Source organism: Rhinoderma darwinii, chromosome 1 (assembly GCF_050947455.1).
Source record: "Rhinoderma darwinii isolate aRhiDar2 chromosome 1, aRhiDar2.hap1, whole genome shotgun sequence".
In the NCBI taxonomy this organism is placed as follows: Eukaryota; Metazoa; Chordata; class Amphibia; order Anura; family Rhinodermatidae; genus Rhinoderma; species Rhinoderma darwinii.
Window position 1 is genome coordinate 221,208,343 of NC_134687.1, and position 24,034 is coordinate 221,232,376.

The 24,034-nt window shown below is 46.3% G+C and overlaps 1 long non-coding RNA gene across 1 annotated transcript in view; it reads right to left on the reverse strand.

The window, feature by feature from the left end:
• LOC142759530 (uncharacterized) overlaps positions 1–24,034 on the reverse strand; it is a 69,763-nt gene that overhangs the window by 37,276 nt on the left and 8,453 nt on the right. The window contains exon 2 of the long non-coding RNA XR_012883146.1: positions 5,587–5,718. This is a non-coding gene — a long non-coding RNA (uncharacterized LOC142759530). The remainder of the gene's footprint in view (positions 1–5,586; positions 5,719–24,034) is intronic.

Here is a 24,034-nt window from a genome sequence, read left to right on the forward strand (position 1 = left end):
AGGTTTGCCTGAGACCTACGAGGACCTTAATTCTTCCATTACAGCCCTATTCCAAGAGCTGGCACCGGGTCTCCCAATAGACAGGCTGGAGATGGACCGGGTCCATAGGTCGCTCGGCCCTAAGCGTCAAGATGGCAAGCCACGAGATATAGTGGTGAAACTCACCTACTATGCCACCAAAGAAACCCTGTCCCAGAAGGCCAGAGCTGCATCAACCCTTAAGTTTCAGGGCCACAAATACCAGATTTTTGCTGATCTTTCCCCGATCACCATACAGAAACGACGGAATATGAGAAACCTGCTAGCTGTTCTACAAAATCGCCAGATCAGATATTGCTGGGGACATCCCTTTAAGCTCCAATTCTCTCTGGATAACAAATATTATTCGGCAAGCTCGGCAGACGAGCTTAAGCAAATTTTGGTCACCCTGCAGCTTTTACCGGCAGACGCTGACCGCTTGAGTCAACCTTCTCAGGTACGCCGGGACGGGCCGCTGCTACGTCCCATTTGGAACAAGGTACCTCCACGCAGACCGCCTGGGAGAGCTGGAGCCGTTTCTGATCTCCGAGACGATCCCGGCTGATGGATGAGTACTTTTAGCATGTTTCACCCTGTGTATTGGATCACCTGCAGCGGAGACTGATCTATGTTCTGAGGAGTGGGCTGCCATGGCAGCTATGTTTTGCTGTATCTGAAAAGAGTTTGCCGTTTAACTGAATGTAATGTTTATTAATCTGGTACTAACCCTTTCCTCCATTAATGTGGTTGTCATTTTTCTGTCTTGCCGGCCAGACACGCTTTGCCTTGCTTTTTGGCGGCATTGTGTGTATGGCCCGCAGGGGATCAACTTGCGCTATAATTTGATGTTAATGATAAGCCCGGCCCTGCCTTATGCAGACCGGAACGGGGACTTGATTCTTGACCGTGGTGTGGCCTGCCTGTCACTCACCGCCCCAAGGTCAGGGGTGGTGGGTGGCGGGCATGCGGCCCCGCGGCAAGCCACACAGTGCGGTGGGTTATATTCAACTGCACTGAATAACAGCCATGTTTAAACTTTGACCATATGATTGTAAGTGCCTCGGCGTGCCTGGTCCGCAATTTTATTTGGGGCAGAATGTTTTGGGAAATTGTTGTTCTCTTCCCTCTGTCCACACTGCCTGGTTTGTTTTCCCCTCTCTGTCATGACAACGCCTTTGGGTTCGCCTCAACGGATTGCCGTAACCACACCTTTGTGCCCAGGTGTTGGCGACCCCGGATTCTATTAGTAGTACCCCCTGTGCTACTGTCCACCCTTCTTGGCCGATTTTCGGACACTTTCTTTCTCTAGATTTTCAAATGCATATTTGTCTCTATACCCCTTTTTACTTAATCTGTTTCTCCCACCCCTCTCTTTCCGGCCCTTCTTTCCCTTTCCCCCGTCGGTCAGAACTCATTATAAAACTACTAGACCCTACATATGGCTGCCTCTGCCTTAAAAATAATCTCTCATAATGTCCAAGGCTTCAATTCCCCACATAAACGATCGAAGGCATTTCATTTCTATAAAGCCTGTCATGCGGACATTGTCTGTCTCCAGGAAACCAGATTCTCTGTCACCTCCAGACCACAATATCTCAGCGCACATTTCCCTGTTTTCCATGGCGCATATGCTCATGAAAAGCGACGTGGGGTAGTTATTGCCTTCAGAAAGAATCTCCCTTTTCTTTGTAATACGGAAATTCTTGACCCTACTGGTCGTTATGTGATTCTTGTTGGCACTCTATTTGATATAGAAGTGACCTTAGTGGGATATTATGGACCAAATGATTTCCAAACAGGGTTTTTTTCTCACTTATTTAAATTGATAGATGCTAATCGTAAGGGCTTATTAGTGGTCATGGGCGACTCAAATCTGGTAATCAATCCCTCTATAGATAAATCCCCAGCCCCGACCTCACCCACATCTCAAACTCCTTCATCTACGTTTAGCGACATGTTACGCACACATGATCTCCAAGACCTGTGGAGGGAACTCCATCCTAATACAAAAGATTTTACTTTTTACTCCAACCCTCACTCCTCTTTTAGTTGCATTGATCACATATTCACGTCTCAGCGTTCATTACCATTATGCTCCGCTGCAAAGATACTTAGCACACCCTGGTCTGACCATAACCCTGTTGAGGTCTCCTTCTCTTCTCTGGTCCCACGGGGGCTCTCCTTTAATTGGCGCCTAAACGACTCCCTATTGACATCCAAAGACTCATTTGCACAGATTGAAGTAGCCGTTAAGGAATACTTTGACTTAAACGTGGGCTCCACGTCATCGCCGATTATACTATGGGAAGCCCATAAAGCCACCCTGCGGGGGGCTCTCATTAGGATGGGGTCCATTAAAAAGAAAAACAGAGAAAAGAAGATAGCAGATTTATACCGAACGTTAGACCAAAACGAAAATGCTTGGAAACAGACTCCTTCGCTTACTAATAAAGCTTCGGTTGAGGCCACCAAATTAGAACTCGATCTTTTATTACCGGAACAGGCTGAACGTAAACTACGATGGTCCAAACGGCGCTATTACTCGCAAAGCAATAAACCAGGTAAACTTTTAGCTCGCCAGCTGCGAGTTCCCGTGGTGCCAAAAGAACCTATTAGATTGCGGACAGCCTCCGGCACAATAACAGCAGACCCTAATAAGATTGTCTCCCAATTCAAAAATTTCCTTTTCAAATTGTACTCATCCCCCCCACCTTTTGACCCCTTGAAGGCTGAAGGCCTGTTAGCCAATCTGATCTTTCCGGGCATCACCCCCGCCAATCTTGATGCCTTGGAGGCCGAGATATCTGAGACGGAAGTTCAGGCGGCTATCAAGGAGTTAAAACCTTCTAAATATCCTGGTCCAGATGGTTTCTCCCCATTATACTACAAAAAACTTTCCCCGCTCCTAAGCCCGTATTTAACCCAACTCTTTAACACTATCAGAACTGGCACGACCCTTCGGGCACCAACCATGACGGCCCATATTGCAATGATCCCCAAACCTCAAAAGGACGCTCTTCAAATTACTAATTATAGACCAATATCCCTCCTGAACACTGATATAAAAATTTTAGCACAAATTCTGGCGACTAGAGTCAACCGCTTCCTTGACGGGATTATACATGGAGACCAGGCAGGCTTTGTCCCTGGCAGACAAACAAGCGATTGTACCAAGAGAGTTATATCCCTGGTTCATCTGGCACGTAAGAGAAATGTGGCTTCAATGCTCCTTTCGCTCGACATTCAAAAAGCCTTTGATACAATATCCTGGTCTTACATGGATTTTGCCTTGGGGAAGTGGGGTTTTGGTAGCCATTTTATGTCATGGGTGCACGCCCTTTATTCTAACCCTACTGCTAAAGTTATCAGTCTGCTTCCTTTTCTATTGAACGGGCACCAGACAAGGATGCCCTCTATCCCCTATTCTATTTATTCTAGCACTTGAACCCCTAGCTATGATGATTCGCCAAAATCCGAACATCAGGGGTCTGGAGTTAGGGGGTGTGCAACACAAATTGTCCCTCTTCGCTGACGATATGCTACTTATGCTCTCCCAACCCCTTGTCTCCCTTCCTAACTTAATGCAAACTCTATCAGAATTCGCTTCAATCTCTGGACTTGCTATAAACCCCATGAAATCCATCGCATTAAATATTAACCTATCACAACAAACTCTGCACTCATTACAAAGTCATTTCCCCTTTCAGTGGGCCAGACATTCACTGAATTACCTGGGTATTCATTTGACCCCCTCCTACGATCAGCTGTATTCCGCTAACTACCCCTCCCTTATCCGCTCTCTAACATCCTCGATGACATCCTGGCAATCCACCTATCTATCCTGGATGGGGCGCATCTCTGCAGTCAAAATGACCATCCTTCCAAAGCTCCTTTACTTGTTTCAAACCCTGCCAATCAAAGTCCCACCACACATTTTGCGCCTCATTCAGTACCGGATTTCTTCATTTATTTGGAAGGGAGCGCGCCCTAGAATATCCAGGTCTACCCTTTGCTCGCCAAAGGTTGATGGGGGTTTGGGGGTTCCGAATGTTTCCAAATATTACCAAGCAGCTATGATAGCATCCTTAACCAAATTGCAGGTTTCTGCAAATATGCCTTTATGGGTGTACCTGGATATTCCGGCGATGTCGCCAACCCCAATCCAATCACTGCCCTGGTTGCCCCCCTCCCTTCGCTCTCCTCATATTCCCCCCCCCACTTACGCACATTTTAACGGTATGGGACTCTGTCAAATATTCTAGCAGATTGATCTCGCCGCACCTTCCCCTGTGGCATAACCCCCTGTTCTCCCCAGGCGCAGACAATTACCATGCCTTTAAATGGTGGTGGTCAAGTGGTATACTCAGAGTTCATCACCTTCTAACGCCCACTCACTCTCGGATTCTCTCGTTCTGTGAGCTTCAGACCTCTCAGCAGATTCCCAATGGCGAAGTGTTCCGATATCTACAACTCAAGAATTGGATTACTTCTCTTCTCCATAACAAGACTGCTTCTGACTCTTACTCTCAGTTCGAGCGAATCTGCGAAACTAGCCCTAACACTAAAGGGATCATATCAGTCTTATATAAGTGGCTCCTTAACAACCCCACACCTGTTCCTCACACATATGTGGATCGTTGGCACCGGGACCTGGGGGTGACGCTTGAACCAGCAGAATGGCACAATATCTGGAGCACAGTGTCGCACTGCTCAATTAATATGAATATTTTAGAATCAGCTTATAAAGTCATGATGCGGTGGTATCTGGTTCCTAGCCGACTTGCACGCGCTTTTCCCACCTACCCCGACTCATGCTTTCGTGGTTGCCACACTCCTGGTGACATGCTCCACATCTGGTGGTCCTGCCCAAGGCTTATACGATTCTGGAGTAGGGTGTTTGGCCTCGGCCAAAGTTTATTTGGCATAATTATACGAAAAGACCCTAAGATAGGTCTTCTCCATCACAAACCCCCAGAGCTCACAAACGCACAATTTCGGTTATTCTCTTATACCCTATTGGCTGCAAAAATAACCCACTCCTGGAAAAAACGTACAGTAACTTTTGCAGGGGTCAAAACTAGAATGGACCAGATATTTGTGAACGAAAAACGTACAAGCATCTTACTAGATAGAGTTGCCGGTTTTGAGTCGCTCTGGCTACCCTGGATTAGCTACGCATACCCTCACCTGCCTGCCACTATAGTTACTGCTTATTAAAGTCCAACGACTTCTTTCATTCCAGATTTCTGGCCGACACCCCCCTTACCTTTCCCAGCTTTCCGCTATATTCTTCCCAATCCTTCTACTTCCCCCTTCTCCGTCTCTTGTTTTTATGATGTTTCTTTTTCTTATATTGATGCTGCATTTTATTGTCACTGCAACCACGAATGTTCGACACTTTGTCTTTATAACTGCAATATAATTTGCTGAGTGTAAAGATTTATTTTTTATGTTTTATATGTTTTCTTTGTGTTTTCGAAATATGCCCTTTACCTTGTTGTAAAACCTTTCAATAAAATTTGTTGAAAAGAAAAATTAATTAAATACATATTAACTTGTAGCACTCACAGGAAATGTATTTGAGAAATAGCTTTAGTGTGCCTTAACTTAGTCTTAAACTTCTATAGTGATGTAATTTCATTGCCCAAAAGAGCACATGTGGTCATCAAAGACGTGCATTCATCTCATACTCTAGAAATTCTAGGGAAGAAAGAAATATCTGTTAGATTATGTGCAAGGTTACAACACAAGTCTCTTTTCTATGTTTTGTAAGCTGTGGCTACAAAGAGGACCTTGTCTGTATTTAAATACTATGTTTAATACTATTGTAATAAGCTTGGCAGTACATCCGCAACTTGGTTTTTAAGTCAAATTGAATTCCTTTGAAAATATAAGGACTGAAAATGTGATAAAATTGCCCAGAAAGCAAGATCAACAATATAATTAAATTACATATGTAGCCATTTAAATGGTGGCACTAGAAGAGATAGCATACTCGGAAAACCAACAGTGCTGTGTTCAGTTTCTGTTTAACTGAATTTCATAAAATTATTTTTTTTAAAACAACTTTATTTAGTTACAAAAGGATTGTATTCACCCAGTGTTGGACAAGACCACTCTTAATTGTGTAGTAAAAGAAAGAATAATATTACCACCATATAGTAATTATATAGTGGTAGATACCAGCACCAGACAGGCACTCTGCAGACCATATAAGTGAATACAGTACAGTAAAATCCAGTGACTCACAGTTGACATCTTCTCAGATTAGAGTCGTTAATTTTCCCTTTTCTTCTTTATCAGGCCCAGAACGCCATGATGACCTTTTCCAGCCACAACTCACCTCTGCAGAATTTGCAACACAAACATCTTTGGCTCCTCTCTTTTCCAGCACCCGCCCTACCTATTCCACAACCCTCTTCCAAAACTCACCATTTATAGTGCCCCAGGCAGAAATAATGCTCCCTCTTGATGCCCCACACCAGTAATAGTACCCACCCTTTTGTGCTCAACACAGTAATAGTGAACCCACACAGTTATAGTGCCCCCTTTGTACTCCCATATCAGTAATGGCTCCCTATGTGCTACCACACAGTAGCAATGTTCCCCTTTTTGCTCCTATACAGTAAATAGGTCTGCTTTGTGCCCAAATACATAGTTGTCCTCTTTTGTGCCCCCATATAGTAGTTAGGTCCCCTTTGGCACCAATATAGTAGTTAGGTTCCCCTTTGTGTCCTTATATAGTAGTTAGGTCCATCTTTGTGAATCCATAAGTAGTTAAGACCCCTTTATGTCCCTATTGTAAAGGATCTGCCAGGCACAGCTTCGGGGTTAACGCCCATAGATAATCAGTCTGCACCTGCTTCTATGTCTGTGAGACTGACTCCATCTTCCACCACTCAGGGTGGCAGGCTTAGGAGTGGGAGAACCTATCACAGCCGGGCCAGACGGAGCTAGCTCCCGCCCTCTGTCTATTTATACCTGCCTTTCCTGTTCCTCCTTTGCTTGTGATTCTTCTCGTTTGGTTTCCTGGCCCTGCTGCAGCTTCTTGTACCATTGTCCTTGCTTCATATTGACCCCGGCTTGCTGACTACTCTCCTGCTCTGCGTTTGGCACCTCGTACACTCCTGGTTTGACTCGGCTTGTTTACTACTCTTCTGCTCTGCGTTTGGCACCTCGTACTCTCCTGGTTTGACTCGGCTTGTTCACTTCTCTTGTTGCTCACGGTGTTGCCGTGGGCAACTGCCCCTTTTTCCCCCTAGCTCTATGTGTACCCTTGTCTGTTTGTCTGTCGTGCACTTATTGAGCGTAGGGACCGTCGCCCAGTTGTACCCCGTCGCCTAGGGCGGGTCGTTGCAAGTAGGCAGGGACTGAGTGGTGTGTAGATTAGGGCTCACTTGTCTGTCTCCCCACCCCCGTCATTACACCTATATAGTAGTTAAGCCCCTATTTGTGTCCTTATAGAGTAGTTAAGCACCCTTTGTGCCCCTATATAGTAGTCAGGTACCCTATATAGTAGTCAGGTACCCTTTGGCCCCCATATAGTAGTTAGGCTCACTTTTGTACCACCATATAGTGGTTAGTTCCCATTTGGGCCACCATATAGTTGTTAAGTCCCCTTGTGCCACCAAATAGTAGTTAGGCCACCTTCTGCCCCATATAGTAGTTAGGTCCCCCTTTGTGCCCCTATATGGTAGTTAGATCATCCTTTCTGCCCCCATATAGTAGTTAGGTCCCCATTTGGCCCCATATAGTAGTCAGGTTCCCTTTGGGACCCCGTGTAGTAGTTTGGTCCCCTTTGGTACCCATATAGTAGTTAGGTTCCTCTTTGTGCCCTTATATAGTAGTTAGGTCCATCTTTGTGACCCCATTAGTAGTTAAGCCCCCCTTTATGTCCCTATATAGTAGTTAAGCCCCTCTTTGTGTGCTTATAGAGTAGTTAAGCCCCCTTTGTGCCCCTATATAGTAGTCAGGTACCCTTTGGCCCCCATATAGTAGTTAGGTCACTTTTGTACCACCATATAGTAGTTAGTTCCTAATTTGGGCCACCATATAGTTGTTAGGTCTCCTTGTGCTGCCAAATAGTAGTTAGGCCACCTTCTACCCCCATATAGTAGTTAGGTCCCCCTTCGTGCCCCTATATGGTAGTTAGGTCTTCCTTTCTGCCCCCATATAGTAGTTAGGTCCCCATTTGGCCCCATATAGTAGTCAGGTTCTCTTTGGGACCCCGTGTACTAGTTAGGCCCCCTTTGGCACCGATATAGTAGTTAGGTCCACTTTGGCCCCCACATAGTAGTTAGTACCCCTTTGGCCCCCATATAGTAGTTTTGTCCCCTTTGTGCCCCCATTTAGTAGTTAGGTTCCATTTGGGCCCCCATATAGTAGTCAGGCCCCCTTTGGACCCCAATATAGTAGTTAGGTCCACCTTTGTGACCCTACATTGTAGTTAGACCCTCTTTGGCCCCCATAAAATAGTTAGGTCCACATTTATGTTGATGAAAAAAAAACTCAGCTAATTCTGTTCCCATGACGAGCGTATGGGACCTCTGCCTGCTTTTGCTGTTGTGGCCTGGAGCAGTGACATCATCGCGTCACCTGCGCTGGGAAGCCAACGTACTCTGCGTCAACCCAAACTCTAGTAGGCCACAAGTCTTAAATAGCCAGTGGCCCTATAAAGTAAGCGGTGGGGCAGGGTGCAAATGGCGTTCTGCTCCGCATTAGTCAGGAGCCCACTCAGCGGCCAGACAGATGCAGTTCGGTTCCTGGGCCCACCAGAGGATCCTCCGGTGGGTCGGTCCGATGCTGTATTCACCTTTGGATCATTCATTTTACTTATTTGTGATTTTAAAGCCCCATTCTATTCAAAACAATGTAACACAATTAAATGTAATAGGAATAAGAAAAAAACAATAATTTTCATCAAATTTCATAAGGCAAATCATAACACAAAAATTCATAAACTCTCATGAAATCCATATTACTTTCACATTCATTAGGGTATTGCATAAATAACAATTCACTATGATATACCTATTATCAGAATCACTCCTTTTGAGAGTCTTCCAATAATACACACAGCAGAATTCCACATTGTCAATAGTTGCCTTGCAGATCCATAAGCAGACACAGGCTGTATTACAAGAGAGACAGTATTCTGGAGTCTAGTATTGACATATAAACAGTTACTCATCTTTCAGTAACTTCCACACAGCTTTTTATGCATGCTTTGTAGAAATTACAACTTGGGGTTCATGTGTTTGATTATTTGATCACTGTGGATCCACAAGGCTACGTTTACAAATAGCATAATTGCTGTGGATTGTCTGTACAGTTTTTTTAGACGGAAATTTTGCAACGTATTACCTGCTAGGTAGTGCCACACAGCCCCTCTCCCTGGTAGTGCCACATAGCCCCCCTTCCTGGTAGTGCCACAAAGCCCCCCTTCCTGGTAGTGCCACACAGCCACCCTCCCTGGTAGTGCCACACAGCCCCCTACTTCGAGGTAGTGCAACACAGCCCCCCTCCCAGCAGTGCCACACAGCCCCCCCTTCTTGGTAGTGCCATACTGCCCCCTTCCTGGTAGTACCACACAGTCTCCCTCCCTGGTAGTGCCACACAGCCCCCCTCATTGTTAGTGCCACACAGCCCTCCTCCCTGTAGGTAGCTCCTTTGGGGCTCCCTCTATGAGTGGAATCACCAGCCAGAGCATTGCCGACGCTCTAGCTGGGGATTCCGCTTCAGGAGAAGCCCCTGACGTCACTGTCCATATATGGACACTGTTGTCAGGGGCAACCCCAAAGCCATAGTCCCGGGCAGAGCACTACTAGCTCTCTGCATGGGATCTCCTGCTCTGCTCCTGACATCACTGTCCATATATGGATAATGATGTCCGGAGCAGAGCTAAAGTCCCAGGCAGAGCGCTAGTAAAGGTTCTGCTCCTGTACTCCGTCTCTGGGGAAGCCCCTGACATCACTCTCCATATATAGAGAGTGATGTCAGGGGCAACCCCAAGCCAAAGTCCCGGGCAGAGCGCTACTAGCACACTGTCTGGGACACTGCTCTGCTACTGACATCACTGTCCATATTTGGACAGTGATGTCAGGGGCTTCCCCAGAGACGGAGTCCCGGAGCAGAGCCGCTTCTAGCGCTCTGTCTGGAACTCCTTCTCTTTTCCTGACATCACTGTCCATAAATGGGCAGTGATGTCTGGGGCTCCCCCAGAGCCGGAGTACCGGGCAGAGCGCTATTAGCTATTAGCACTCTGCCTGGGAGTCTGTAGCGTAGTAAATGGTAGAACGGGGAGATACCTCCCTGCTCTGCCATAGTGTTCAATAGTACCTGCATCCTAAGGATGCATATACTATTGAATGTAGCATCGCTATCTGCTGTAGCAGCCATAGCAGAATTGCTGGCAAGACTCTCGCTGTGGATTCCACTCCTGGAGGAGCCATGACGGCAGCGTCAGGACCCGGCGGCCAAGTGGGCCCCCCAAACACCAAAGGCAGTGGGCCCTGGCACTTGCCCGGGTTCGTTGGGCGCTGACGCCGGCCCTGTCTGCGATTTGTGATTTCCACTATCAAAAGTGGTCTCCCACAAGTATTTACACCTTGCGATCGTAAATGATGATCATAATTAGTCCAATCGTACAAATTTTTGAAGTGTGTAAAAGGATCAAGTCATGTGAATTCATCTTATAAATATATATAAAAATAAATATATAGCCGTACAACTGTTTCCCCAACAATGTCAGCTGATTGCCAGGGATTCCTAGAGTTGGACCCAGAGTTGGTCTTGGGGATGGCTAAGGGTATGTTCACATGTAGTGTTTTCAGCCCGAAAAACGTCCGAAAAATTGGAAGCAGAACGCCTCCAAACATCTGCCCATTGATTTCAATGGGAAAATGGCATTCTGTTCAAACGGGGCGTTTTTTACTTCTTCAGCCGTTTTTGGAGCCGTTTTTCATAGACTCTATAGAAAAGCAGCTCCAAAAACGGCCATTAAAAATTCAGCGAAAGTGGCTTAAAAAACATCTGAAAATCAGGAGCTGTTTTCCCTTCAAAACAGCTCCGTTTTTATTTTGTGTGTTCACATACCCTAAGTTTCAAGTCCTATTACAAGCTGCCTTTAATTGCATCCAGGAACAAAATTCTTTGATGAAACAGAAAAGAAACTGCAACAGACGTTGTTACACAGTTCCAACTGCGATACCTGCTCATAGGCAGAATCAAAATGGAGTGTAAAGTTGCAGACTTGGTCTGGGTTTTGTTCTATCTGGTTTCCGATGTATTGTCAGCAAGAATCGCATAATCTGCATTTCTATTTTTGCCATACAGAAAGAAAATAAAAGTCATTATAAGTCAACGGTATCTGTCAGGAATTGTTGGTCCATCATAGCTGTGTAATGTGAACAGACATGGATTGACACTTCAGGGAGAAACAGTAAGGCCTCGTTCACATTTGCGTTCAGTATTTCCATTTCTGTGCCCTGTCATAGGAGTAGAGCAATGAAAATACCGGAAGCACAGGATCCATTGCATGATGGACACCATCAGCGCCCGACTGGAGCCATAGACTTTAATGGGTTCAGTCTGGTTTCCTTTGTAAATTCTTTATTTATTTGCTTTTTCCAAACAAAGAACATATCAATCAGGGGTACAGAAAGAAAAACGGGGGACGACGACAAGGACACGCAGGTCCAAGATATTGCATCAAACAACTTACACAGTCCTATAGGCGGCAGGAGAAAAAGAGACAAATAAAATAATTTGAAAAAAAACACGTAGGTACCAGATCCACTATACAGATCAAAAATGTCTGAAATTCACTGTTCAGCCGGCCATAACGGTCCGATATTCTGGAGAGTCCTGATACCAAGTCTTGGGAGAAGCTGGCAGGTCTATGAGTCAACTGAGATGTAAGGTCTTCCATGCGCTTAAGCTCCTCTATTTTATGAAACCAGAGTCGGAGAGAGGGAGGTTCCTTACTCTTCCACAAGACAGGTATACAAGCTCGAGCACTGTTAACTAAGTGTCGAAGAATAGACTTTTTGTATATTGTAAAAGGAATGTCGCCGAGATGAAGCAGGAAAAAGGCTAGAGTAAAAGGTATGGTATGGTCAGAGAAAGAGGCGGTTATTCTCCAAACATCCTGCCAGAAATGAGACAACACTGAACAATCCCAGAAGATATGGAGAAGGGTCCCTTTAGAACCTGCTGTAATGTCCGTGGCCGCGGGCTGTCTGCTCCAACCTCCCCCTGACAGCCGCGAGTCCTCAGGAGAGTCCAATCACCTCAGCCGGATCCCGGACCTCGTGGATGAACGTTGACCCGTGAGTACCCTGGATTATAAGAGGGGTCCAGCTCCCTATTTCTATGCCTGAGCGTTGTTGTGTTCCCTAGTTTGTTTATGTGATGGCCTCCGAGTATGTTTCCTGTTCCAGTCCCTGTCCCTGTACCTATACCTGTTTCCAGTTCCCGTTCCTAGCAATTCATACATTCCTGGTCTAGCACTGAGCTGTGCCAAAGTCGTGCTGCGCTGCATCCACGTCTGACCTGCTTCACCTCGCCTGACGTCCGCCTGCTACCTAGTCCCAGCCGAGCCTGCCCTGCTGCTGTCTGAGCTGCCACAGGTACCTATAGAACTATAGACTCTCACCTGCTCCGTTAGCCACCTGCCTTACCGCCAAGGCGGTACGGCCCAGTGGGTCCACAGACCCTTCGTGACACCTGCCTCTTGGATACGACTAGAAATTGACGACCCATGTGTCAAATCATAAATTCTGTTCAATTGGGAGACAGAAAGAGATAAATTCAAATCCCGCTCCCACTTGTCCACAAAAGGAGGTGGAGGCCGCGTCGAAGGGGAGCCCAACATGGCAGCATAGATAGCGGAAAGGGCATGCCGCACCAGAACCGTTCCCATGCAAAGAGTTTCCAATGGGGTGATAGAGTGGGAAAGGGAGGCAGGGGGTGGAAGGGAGACAAGGAAATGATGGAGTTGATTTGCCCTCCAGAATCCCAAAGGACATGGATCAAGAGTGGAAGCGAGAGATTCCAGAGTCCACCAGGAATCTCCTATCAAAAAATGGTTAGCCCGAAATCGACCAGAAGACGCCCATCTCCGAAAAACAGGGTCAGACAGGCTTGGTGTGAAGGAAGGATGGCCCAATATCGGGAGTAACGGGGGAGGATGAGGTAGAAGGTGGGTCCCATTATAATTTCTGATTATTGTCAAGGTCGGGGAGACGGTAGGGTGAGATGGAGAGGACAAAGAGGAATTGGGAAGCCAGGGTAAGACATGAAGAGGTGAGGAGCAGAAATGTTATTCCAATGGTACCCAAAGTTTGGTATCAGCATTACTATGCCAGTCCACTAGCCTAGTGAAGTGAGTAACTCTGTAGTATGTGTAGATATCAGGTAATCCATTTCCCCCTGTCTTTTGGGTCTATAGAGCAACAACTTTGAGATTCTGGCTGGTTTATTATTCCACACAAATTTGGAGAAGAGGGAGGCAAGAGCATTGAAGAAGGACTGAGGAATATATATGGGCAGGGTCTGTAGAAGGTAAAGAATCCTAGGGAGAACATTCATCTTTAGTATCGAGCAGCAACCAAACCATGTAAAGGTACCAAGAGTCCATCTATCCAGATTTTTTTTAACAGAGGACAATAGGTGAGGGAAGTTAGCCTGATAGAGTCCCGACGTAGGCGGGGTAAGGTGAACTCCCAGATATGGTAGAGTAGACATGGACCACTTGAACGGGAAGGAAGTTGCTAAGGAAGCAAGAGCTATTTGCGGTAAAGAAATATTGAGGGCTTCCGATTTCTGCAAATTGATTTCGTAATTTGATAGGGACGCGTATCGGGAGAGTTCGGCGAGAAGATTGGGAAGGGAGATTAACGGTTGAGATAGAAAAAATAAAAGGTCATCGGCATACGTGGCAATTTTATGGGTATTGTCCCCAACCTGAACTCCTGTAATATTAACATTCTGACGACTGCATTGAAGGAGAGGTTCCAGTGTGAGAATGAAAATAAGAGGGGAGAGGGAACAGCCCTGATAGGTACCATTCAGAATAGGGAAATAGTCAGAAAGGACACCATTAATATTGACAGCCGCAGAGGGCCTTGAGTACAAACTACCAATCCATCGGAGCATGTTGGATCCAAGTCCTATATTTTTCAAGGTCTGGGTAAGAAATTACCAATCCACTCGGTCGAAGGCCTTCTCGGCAACAGTGGATAGAAGAACAGCTGGGGTAGAGGAGGAGAGATAATGTAGGATACTAATAGTCCTGGTAGTGTTATCTCTAGCTTCTCTGGTGGGCAGGAATCCAACCTGGTCACGATGGATGATATGCTGCAACAAGGGAGTAAGGCGGGTTGATATGATTTTTGAAAATAATTTAAGATCTACGTTCAATGGGGAAAAAGGTCTATAATTCGAACACTGGGAAAGATCTTTACCCTCTTTGTGGATAACCGAAATGTGGGCCCTGAGCGTGTCGGGAGGCAGAGTAGCATGTGTGGCAAGCGAATTATAGGCAGAAAGAAAATGATTCTGAAGGTCTGGCAAGAATGTTTTGTAGTAGGCTAATTTGAGGCCATCTGGGCCTGGGACTCTACCCGTTCGAGAATCTTTATGGGCGAGTTTGAGCTCAGGAAGTGTGATAGGGTCTTCCAAAATCGAAATAGCGTCCTGGGGAAGGGTGGGAAGGCCGGCGCGCTGCAGATAATTATTAATAGAAAGTTGGCGTTCTTCAAGGGCCTGTGGTTGGAGAGGCTGGGTAATCTTATACAGCTTAGCATAGTAGGCCTGGAATGTTTCTGCAATACGTGAGGAGAGGGTGTGTTTTTGACCCCGTTCATCCGCGATAAGAGGAATAAATGAGCGTGCTCTCTGTATGCGCAGAGCCCGCGCCAAAGTCTTCCCCGGTTTGTTTCCAAACTCGAAAAAATGACGGCGACATCTGGCCAGGGAAGCCTTCGCATGAGAAAGGGATAAGCTTTTGAGTTGTTCCCGTAGTTGGCAAAGTTCAGCTTTAGTTTGAAGTGCAAGGTATCGTTTATGAGCTTTCTCAAGAGCACCAATACTGGATAGTAGGTTTGTAAATTGAGCATTCCTCAAGCGCTTGAGCTGGGCATCATGTTTAATGAAAGTGCCTAGAATAAAACATTTATGAGTTTCCCATACCACTGGAGATGATACCTCTCCCGGTGCGTTATTAGTGAAGAACTCCTGAAGATCTAAACGAATACAATCGACTACTGTTTGATCTTGTAGAAGGCTTTCATTCAGATGCCATCTTCAAGAACGTGGTTGAGAGGACGGAAGGGAAAGAGACATGGATATGAGAGCATGATCAGAAAAAGAAATCGAATCAATATGTGCCGACTGCAGCAAGGAAAGGTGGGTATGGGATAGGAACAAGTACGTGTGAAAAATGTGAGTAATCGCGGTCGTAGGGATGGAGCAAGTGCGAAAATGATGCAAGGAAGCTTTTGCTTTTCTAAGGGAGATATAGGGCAGATGAGAGGATCCATTCGAATTATCCAATATAGCGTCTAATGCCATAATGAGGTCCCCTCCGAGGACAACCACCCCCTCCAGAAAATCCTCTACATCCCTGAGCATGCTATCCAAAAAACGAGATTGTCCAGTGTTGGGAAGATAAGCCGTACCAAACTTAAAAGTTGATTCTGCCATCTTACCCTTAACAAACCGATATCGTCCCGCTTCATCACAGCGACAATCCACATACGTCCAAGGTGCAGAAAGTGCAATAAGAATGGAAACTCCTTTAGTTTTAGAGTCTGGGGAGCAACTTGAAAGACATCTGGGAACCTCCTGTCTGAGAGTCGAGGCATCTGGTCTTTTCGAAAATGAGTTTCTTGCAAGAAGGCTACAGAAGCTGGCTTCTTCCATAGAAGATGAAGCAGAGAGGACCGCTTCTCAGGGAGATTAAGGCCCTCGATATTCAGAGAAACTATATTGAATAGATCCATGTACCTACAAGGGGGGGGGGGGGGGGGGAATGGAAGGAAAAAAGAGTGGAAAAAAAAGGGGGGGAGAAAGGAAGGACTTAAAGTATATAGGACTTAACGGAAAAACCGTAAGGACAGAGACTGTCCAGCAGCGAACAAGCGGCTGGGCAGTGTCCGACCACAATTGTGGAGAACGTAGAAGGAAAAAGCAAAGCGAGGGGCTCTAGAGAGAGACCAAGTCACAGCGGAATAATGAATATACTGCGTAAAAGAGACATAATAAACCAAAATTACATCAAAAAGAAAAAAGGAATATACATTGCGCATACCAAAGGGGGGGGGGGGAGTGGAAGCCACAGGAAAGAGAGAGAGACCACCATCTGTCTAGTGGGCCAAATACCAGTCCGGGCAAAAAGGGGAGGGGGGAGGAAGGGAGGGAGTGGGTAGGGAGTGGGGGGGGGGGGAGGGAGAGGCAAGGGAGGGGGGATGGGAAGGGAGGAAAGGAAGGAGGAGGGGAGGAAGTAGGAAGGAAATGTCAGAAATAAGTGGAGAGGAGGAAATCTCCAGGAAGACAAGGAGGCAGACACAGTACAGCGTAAACCCATTCCCATGTATACACATTAGTATGTAATCCCAAGCCCTGTCGTATAGTACAATGAGGCTCAAAATGGCCGGGAGAGATAACTGAGGGAACCCTGTAAAATAAGAGTATGCAAACCCCTATACACCGCGTTCCAAATTATTATGCAAATGTTATTTTTCGCTGATTTGCCAAAATAGTCGATGCAAATGACAGTCAGTATAATCTTCAAGCCATCAACCGTTGGAGTATAATGCTAATTTTATTGAACAAATCTCCTAATGATAACAGATTTTTTTTTAGAAGTAAAAAACTCAAAATGCACTGTTTCAAATTATTATGCACAATTTTAAAGGTTGTGAAGAGAACTAAAATGGTAATTTGTTGAATTTGCAGCATCAGGAGGTCATATTTACTGAAATCAAAAACTCTTTCAATCAAAAAAACTTAACTGGCCAAGTTACATGTTAACATAGGACCCCTTCTTTGATATCACCTTCACAACTCTTGCATCCATTGAATTTGTGAGTATTTGGACAGTTTCTGCTTGAATATCTTTGCAGGATGTCAGAATAGCCTCCCAGAGCTTCTGTTTTGATGTGAACTGCCTCCCACCCTCATAGATATTTTGCTTGAGGATGCTCCAAAGGTTCTCAATAGGGTTGACGTCAGGGGAACATGGGGGCCACACCATGAGTTTCTCTCCTTTTATGCCCATAGCAGCCAATGATACAGAGGTATTCTTTGCAGCATGAGATGGTGCATTGTCATTGTAAAGGATCTGCCAGGCACAGCTTCGGGGTTAACTTCCTTAGGTAATCAGTCTACACCTGAGTCTATCTCTCTGAGACTGACTCCAGCTTCCACCACTCAGGCTGGCAGGCTTAGGAGTGGGAGAGCCTATCGCAGCCTGGCCAGACTCAGCTAGCTCCCGCCCTCTGTCTATTTATACCTGCCTTTCCTGTTCCTCCTTGCTTGTGATTCTTTCCGTGTGGTTTCCTGGCCCAGCTACAGCTCCTAACAATTTGATCCTGCTCCATTCTGACCTGGCTTTCTGACTACTCTTCTGCTCTGCGTTTGGTACCTCGTGCTCTCCTGGTTTGACTTGGCTCGTTCACCACTCTGTTGCTCATGGTGTTGCCGTGGGCAACTGCCCCTTTCCCTTTGCTTTATATTCCCTTGTATGTTTTGTCTCGTGCACTTACTGAGCGTAGGGACCGCCGCCCAGTTGTACCCCGTCGCCTAGGGCGGGTCGTTGCAAGTAGGCAGGGACAGAGTGGCGGGTAGATTAGGGCTCACTTGTCCGTTTCCCTACCCCTATCATTACATAATCACAAGCCCATATACCTAGTCTACCCTGGTCCCTGACACTACTATGGACCCCCTTGAGACCCTGGTTCAGCAAATGCAGGGTCTCTCCCTACAGGTCCAGGCCCTGGCTCAGAAGGTCAACCAGCCTGAGGCTACCTTGGTAGTTCCCCTCACCTCTACTCCTGAACCCCACCTCAAGTTGCCCGACCGGTTCTCAGGGGACCGGAGGGCTTTTCTCTCCTTTCGGGAGAGTTGCAGGCTTTACTTTCGCTTAAAGCCCCACTCCTCAGGTTCTGGAGCCAGCGAGTGGGTATAATTATGTCCCGGCTCCATGACGAGCCCCAAGAATGGGCCTTCTCCTTGGCTCCTGACGCCCCTGAACTTTCCTCCGTTGATCTTTTCTTTTCTGCTCTCGGACTCATTTATGACGAGACTGACAAGACTGCCTTTGCCGAGAGTCAGCTGGTGACCTTACGTCAGGGTAAGAGACCTGTTGAGGAGTATTGTTCTGACTTTAGGAAGTGGTGCGTAGCTTCTCGGTGGAATGACCCTGCCTTAAGGTGCCAGTTTAGGTTGGGTCTGTCGAACGCCCTGAAAGACCTGCTAGTTAGCTATCCCTCTTCTGACTCCCTAGACCAGGTTATGGCTTTAGCGGTACGACTTGACCGACGTCTCAGGGAACGACAACGCGAACGTTTATGTGTTTTCTCCTCCGACTCCCCCATGATGCCTCCCGAGGGTCCGTTGCTTCGTTCTTCCCCGGAAGACTCAGAGGTACCTATGCAACTCGGGGCCTTCGTGTCCCCCCAACAACGTAGAGATTTCCGCAGGAAGAATGGTCTCTGCTTCTACTGTGGGGATGACAAGCATCAAGTGAACAACTGTCCTAAGCGTAAGAATGCAGCCGGAGAACTTTCGCGCCTAAGTGATGATCGGGGAGGTCACTTGGGCGCACAGGTATTTCCCGTAAATATGAAACGTAATAAGATCTTGCTTCCCTTTCACGTCTCTTTTGGTGGTAGGTCTGCTACCGGCAGCGCCTTCGTGGATTTGCCTAAACCTGTCCCGGTAGTGGGTATCGACTCCACTCCTCTTGCTAATGGTTATTTTACACAGCATACCCCTGTTGTTGAACTCCTTGTTGGCTCCATGCATTTGGAGCAGTGCTCTGTACTGTTGATGCAGGGATTATCGTCCGATTTGGTTTTAGGCCTTCCCTGGTTGCAGTTGCATAATCCCACGTTTGACTGGAATACTGGGGAGCTTACCAAATGGGGTAATGAAAGTTTGACGTCATGTTTTTCTGTTAATTCTATTTCTCCCCCTGAGGAGGTGAACACGTTACCTGAGTTTGTTCGGGACTTCGCTGATGTTTTCTCTAAGGAGGCCTCCAAAGTGTTACCTCCTCATAGAGAATACGATTGCGCTATCGAATTGGTACCAGGAGCTAAGCTTCCTAAGGGTAGGATATTTAATCTTTCTTGTCCCGAACGTGAAGCCATGAGAGAGTATATCCAGGAATGCCTGGCCAAGGGTTACATTCGCCCCTCTACTTCTCCGGTAGGTGCTGGCTTCTTCTTCGTAGGGAAGAAGGATGGTGGTCTTAGGCCATGCATTGACTACCGTAACCTGAATAAGGTCACTGTAAGGAACCAGTATCCCCTTCCTTTGATTCCTGATCTCTTTAATCAGGTTCAGGGGGCTCAATGGTTCTCTAAGTTTGATCTACGGGGGGCTGAGGGGGATGAGTGGAAGACTGCGTTTAACACGCCCGAAGGTCATTTCGAATACCTCGGCATGCCCTTTGGGTTGTGTAATGCGCCGGCGGTCTTCCAGAATTTCATAAATGAGATTTTGAGAGATTACCTGGGGATATTTCTTGTAGTGTACCTTGATGACATACTGGTGTTTTCCAAGGACTGGCCCTCCCACATTGAGCATGTCAGGAAGGTGCTCCAGGTCCTTCGGGAAAACAAACTGTTTGCTAAAACCGAAAAATGTGTGTTTGGGGTACAGGAGATACCATTTTTGGTATATCACATATAGCTGCCCCATACAGTATAATGCTCCCATAGCTACCCCACAGTATAATGCTCCCATAGCTACCCCCCCCACAGTATAATGGCTCCATACAGTATAATGCCCCCCATAGCAGACACCATACAGTATAATGCCCGTCATAAATTCCCCCATACAGGATAATGCCCCCATAGCAGCCCCATACAGTATAATGCCCCTCATAGCTGCCACCACAAGGTATAATGCCCCCATACAGTATAATGCCCTCCATAGCAGCCCCATACAGTATAATGCCCCCATAGCATCCCCACACAGTATAATGCCCTCCTTAGCTGCCCCACACAGTATAATGCCCCCATACAGTATAATGCCCCCATAGCAGCCCCATACAGTATAATGCCCCCTTTAGCTGCCTCCAAACAGTATAAAGCCCCCATAGCTGTCTCCCTACAGTGTAATGCCCCCATAGCTGCCACCATATCTGCCCCCCAGACAGTATAATGCCCCCATAACAGACCCCATATGGTATAATATCCCGCATAGCTGCCCAACACAGTATAATGCCCCCATAGCAGCCACCTTATCGGCCCCCCAGACAGTATAATGCCCCCCATAGCTGCCACCATATCAGCCCCCCAAACAGTATAATGCCCCCATAGCAGACCCCATATGGTATAATGTCCCGCATAGCTGACCAACACAGTATAATGCTACCATAGCAGCCCCATACAGTATAATGCCCCTCATAGCTGCCAGAATATTAGCCCCCCTTCATATACAGTATAATTCCTCCATATGTGCATAATAGAAAAATAATAAAGTTACTTACCTATCCCTGTTCCCACGACGGGTGGAGGAGATCCTTCTGTGCCCTGTGTTGAGTGACTCGGCGCAGACAGGCGCGATGACTTCATTAAATCGCGCCTGTCTGTGCCGAGATGCTAATAGCTCACTGCACAGTGAATGCTAGAGGAAGGAGCCGTCAGCTCCTTGCTCCAGGATTAAATTCAACTGGATCTGCGTCCTGAGGACGCAAATACAGTTGGAAGCAGGATCTCGGTGAGTGGTTTGCGACCCCCCCCGGAGGTCTTCACATGACCCCTCAGGGGGAGTGCGACCCACAGTTTGTGTCTGTATTGTGTCGTGCAGTTTGTGTTTGCGGTGGAGAGAGGAGAGGGGGGCCTGTAATTTAAAGCCCCCTCTCCTCTCCCGACCGCAAACACAGCCAGTACAATACAACAGACATACATTACGGGCCCCTCTGCAGCTCACCTGCAGTCTTCCATGCTCTTCCGCATCGGCTCTTCCACTTGGCTGGAACGTCCACTCACGTGACGTCACGGTCACATGGTACACTCAGTGTACCATGTGACTGTGACGTCTAAACAAACCATGCCCGTAATCAGGAAGTGCTGGCATCACGGCGCATACAAAGTTTGTAATAGCGCGCTGCGTGGCAACGGGGGGCCTGCGGGCCCCCAGGCTTGGGGGCCCGGTCGCAACTACGACCGCTGCGACCCCTATAGCTACACCACTGCTTGTAACATGTCCCTAAGCTCAGAGAGCATGGGAGCATCTGCCAATTCCCCACTCGCAGCGTGGGACTCCCGTGTCTGGGATAAAAACATAGCCGGCACAGGCTGACTCAGTGCACAAGCACCAGGGCTGGGCGGCTCCCGTAGGGGAGACAGTCTGCACACTGTCTGTGTGGGCGCCATGTTGGGGCGAGGAGAGGAGGAAGGGGAATCTCCTGTGGAGTGGCGGGAGAGACGCACCAGCAAGGTACCTGGGGTGGCTGGAGGCTTAGGGTCCACTTTCTTCCGCTTTGGCATGCTGTCGGTGAGGATCAGGTAAGTAAAAGTCTCTTAATAACAGTGGTGGTCTCAGAGCTCCAGACGAACGCAGCCTCACTCTGCCATGCAGAGGCGGATTAAGGGTACCATGGGCCCCTGGCACTTTTTCAGGTCTGGGCCCCCCCCCCCCCGAACTCCGAAGACCCTGTACCGTATATATTTGCAGATTTCTGTTTAGGCGGCCACAGACCTGGCATGGTTTTAATTTAGCTGTAAAAGCAGAATGAGCCATATAGAAGAAAGAAAGCAGAATACTTTGAGACACTGAAGTGGTCAGGAGCTTTATAACTTTTTTATTTTTACATCAATGGAGTGTTGTGTGAAGGATTATTTTTTTGCGGGAGGAGTTATAGTTTTTATTGGCACCATGTAAAGTACCATATAATGGGTGAATTGGAAAAAACTGAGATTCCTCCATGGTTTTTTGGATTTAGTTTTTACTGTATTTATTTACCTTCTCTTAACCCCTTAATGACCAGCCTATTTTGGACCTTAATGACCAAGCTATTTTTTACGTTTTTCAATCGTCGCATTCCAAGAGCTATAACGTTTTTATTTTTGTGTCGACATAGCTGTATAAGGTCTTGTTTTTTGCGGGACAAGTTGTACTTTTTAATAGCACCATTTTTAGGTACATATTATTTATTGATTAAAATTTATAAACTTTTTTTTGGGGGGGAATAGAAAAAAATCTGAAATTTCGCCACTCTTTTTTGCGTCCTAAATCTACGCCGTTTACCGTGTGGTATAAATAACACAATAACTTTATTCAGCGGGTTGTTACGATTGCAACGATACCAAATTTGTATCGTTTTTGTATGTTTTACTACTTTTACACAGTAAAAACGCTTTTTTTTTCTAAATTATTTGTTTTTGTGTCTCCATATTTGAAGAGCCGTAACGTTTTTATTTTTTCGCCGATGCGGTTGTATGAGGGCTTTTTTTTTGCGGGACAACTTGTAGTTTTTATTGGTACCATTTTGGAGTAGATGCGACTTTTTGATCACTTTTTATCACATTTTTTTTAAGTCAGTATTCACAGAAAACAGCAATTTTTCCATAGTTTTTTATTAATTTTTTTACGGCGTTCACCGTGCGGGTTAAATAATGTAATAGATTTATAGTCGGGGTCGTTACGGACGCGGCGATACCAAATATGTGTAACTTTTTAACTTTATTTTGTTTTTTTAATAGTAAAGCAGTTTGTAAGGGGAAAAGCTGGGTTTTTAATTTTTTTTCACATTTTTTATTAAATTAACTTTATTAAACTTTTTTTTCACTTTTTTACTAGTCCCACTAGGGGACTTTAATATGCGATTCTCCGATCACATTTATAATACACTGCAATACTTTTGTATTGCAATGTATTACTGCCTGGCCGTTTAACACGGACATGCATCTGCTAGGTCATGCCTGCGGCATGATCTAGCAGGCATTCACTCCAGGCAGACCTGGGGGCCTTTATTAGACCCCCGGCTGCCATTGGAGACACAGACACTCGGCGATCGTATCGCCGGGTGTCGGTGGGGGAGAGAGGGAGCTCCCTCCCTCTCTCCAAAACCACTCAGATGCGGTGCTCGCTATTGAGCACCGCATCTGAGGGGTTAAACGTGTGAGATCGATACTAATATCGATCTCACACGACAGAGCAGGGACGCTCCCAGCCCTCAGCTGCCTCTAGCAGCTGAGAGCAGGGAGATTTGACAGCTCCCTGCTCTGTAAACTTATTCCGATGCCGCGACGTAAAAAGTCTATGGCATCGGAATAAGGCCCGTTAGTAACCGACGTAGAAACACGATGGGCCGGTCACTAACGGGTTAAGGTAAAAGTAGATTTAACATATACTTTTACCTTAAGAGAAGGTAAATATATACAGACCCAGAACCAAGCTCAGCACATATATACAGCCCCAGAACCAAGCTCAGTATATATATACAACACCAGAACCAAGCTCAGTACATATATACAACACTAGAACCAAGCTCAGTACATAAATACAGCCCCAGAACCAAGCTCAGTACATAAATACAGCACCAGAACCAAGCTCAGTACATAAATACAGCACCAGAACAAAGCTCAGTACATATATACAGCACTAGAACCAAGCTCAGTACATATATACATCCCCAGAACCAAGCTCAATACATATATACAACGCCAGAACCAAGCTCAGTACATATATATAACTCCAGAACCAAGCTCAGTATATATATATATATATATACAGCACCAGAACAAAGCTCAGTACATATATATATATATATATATAT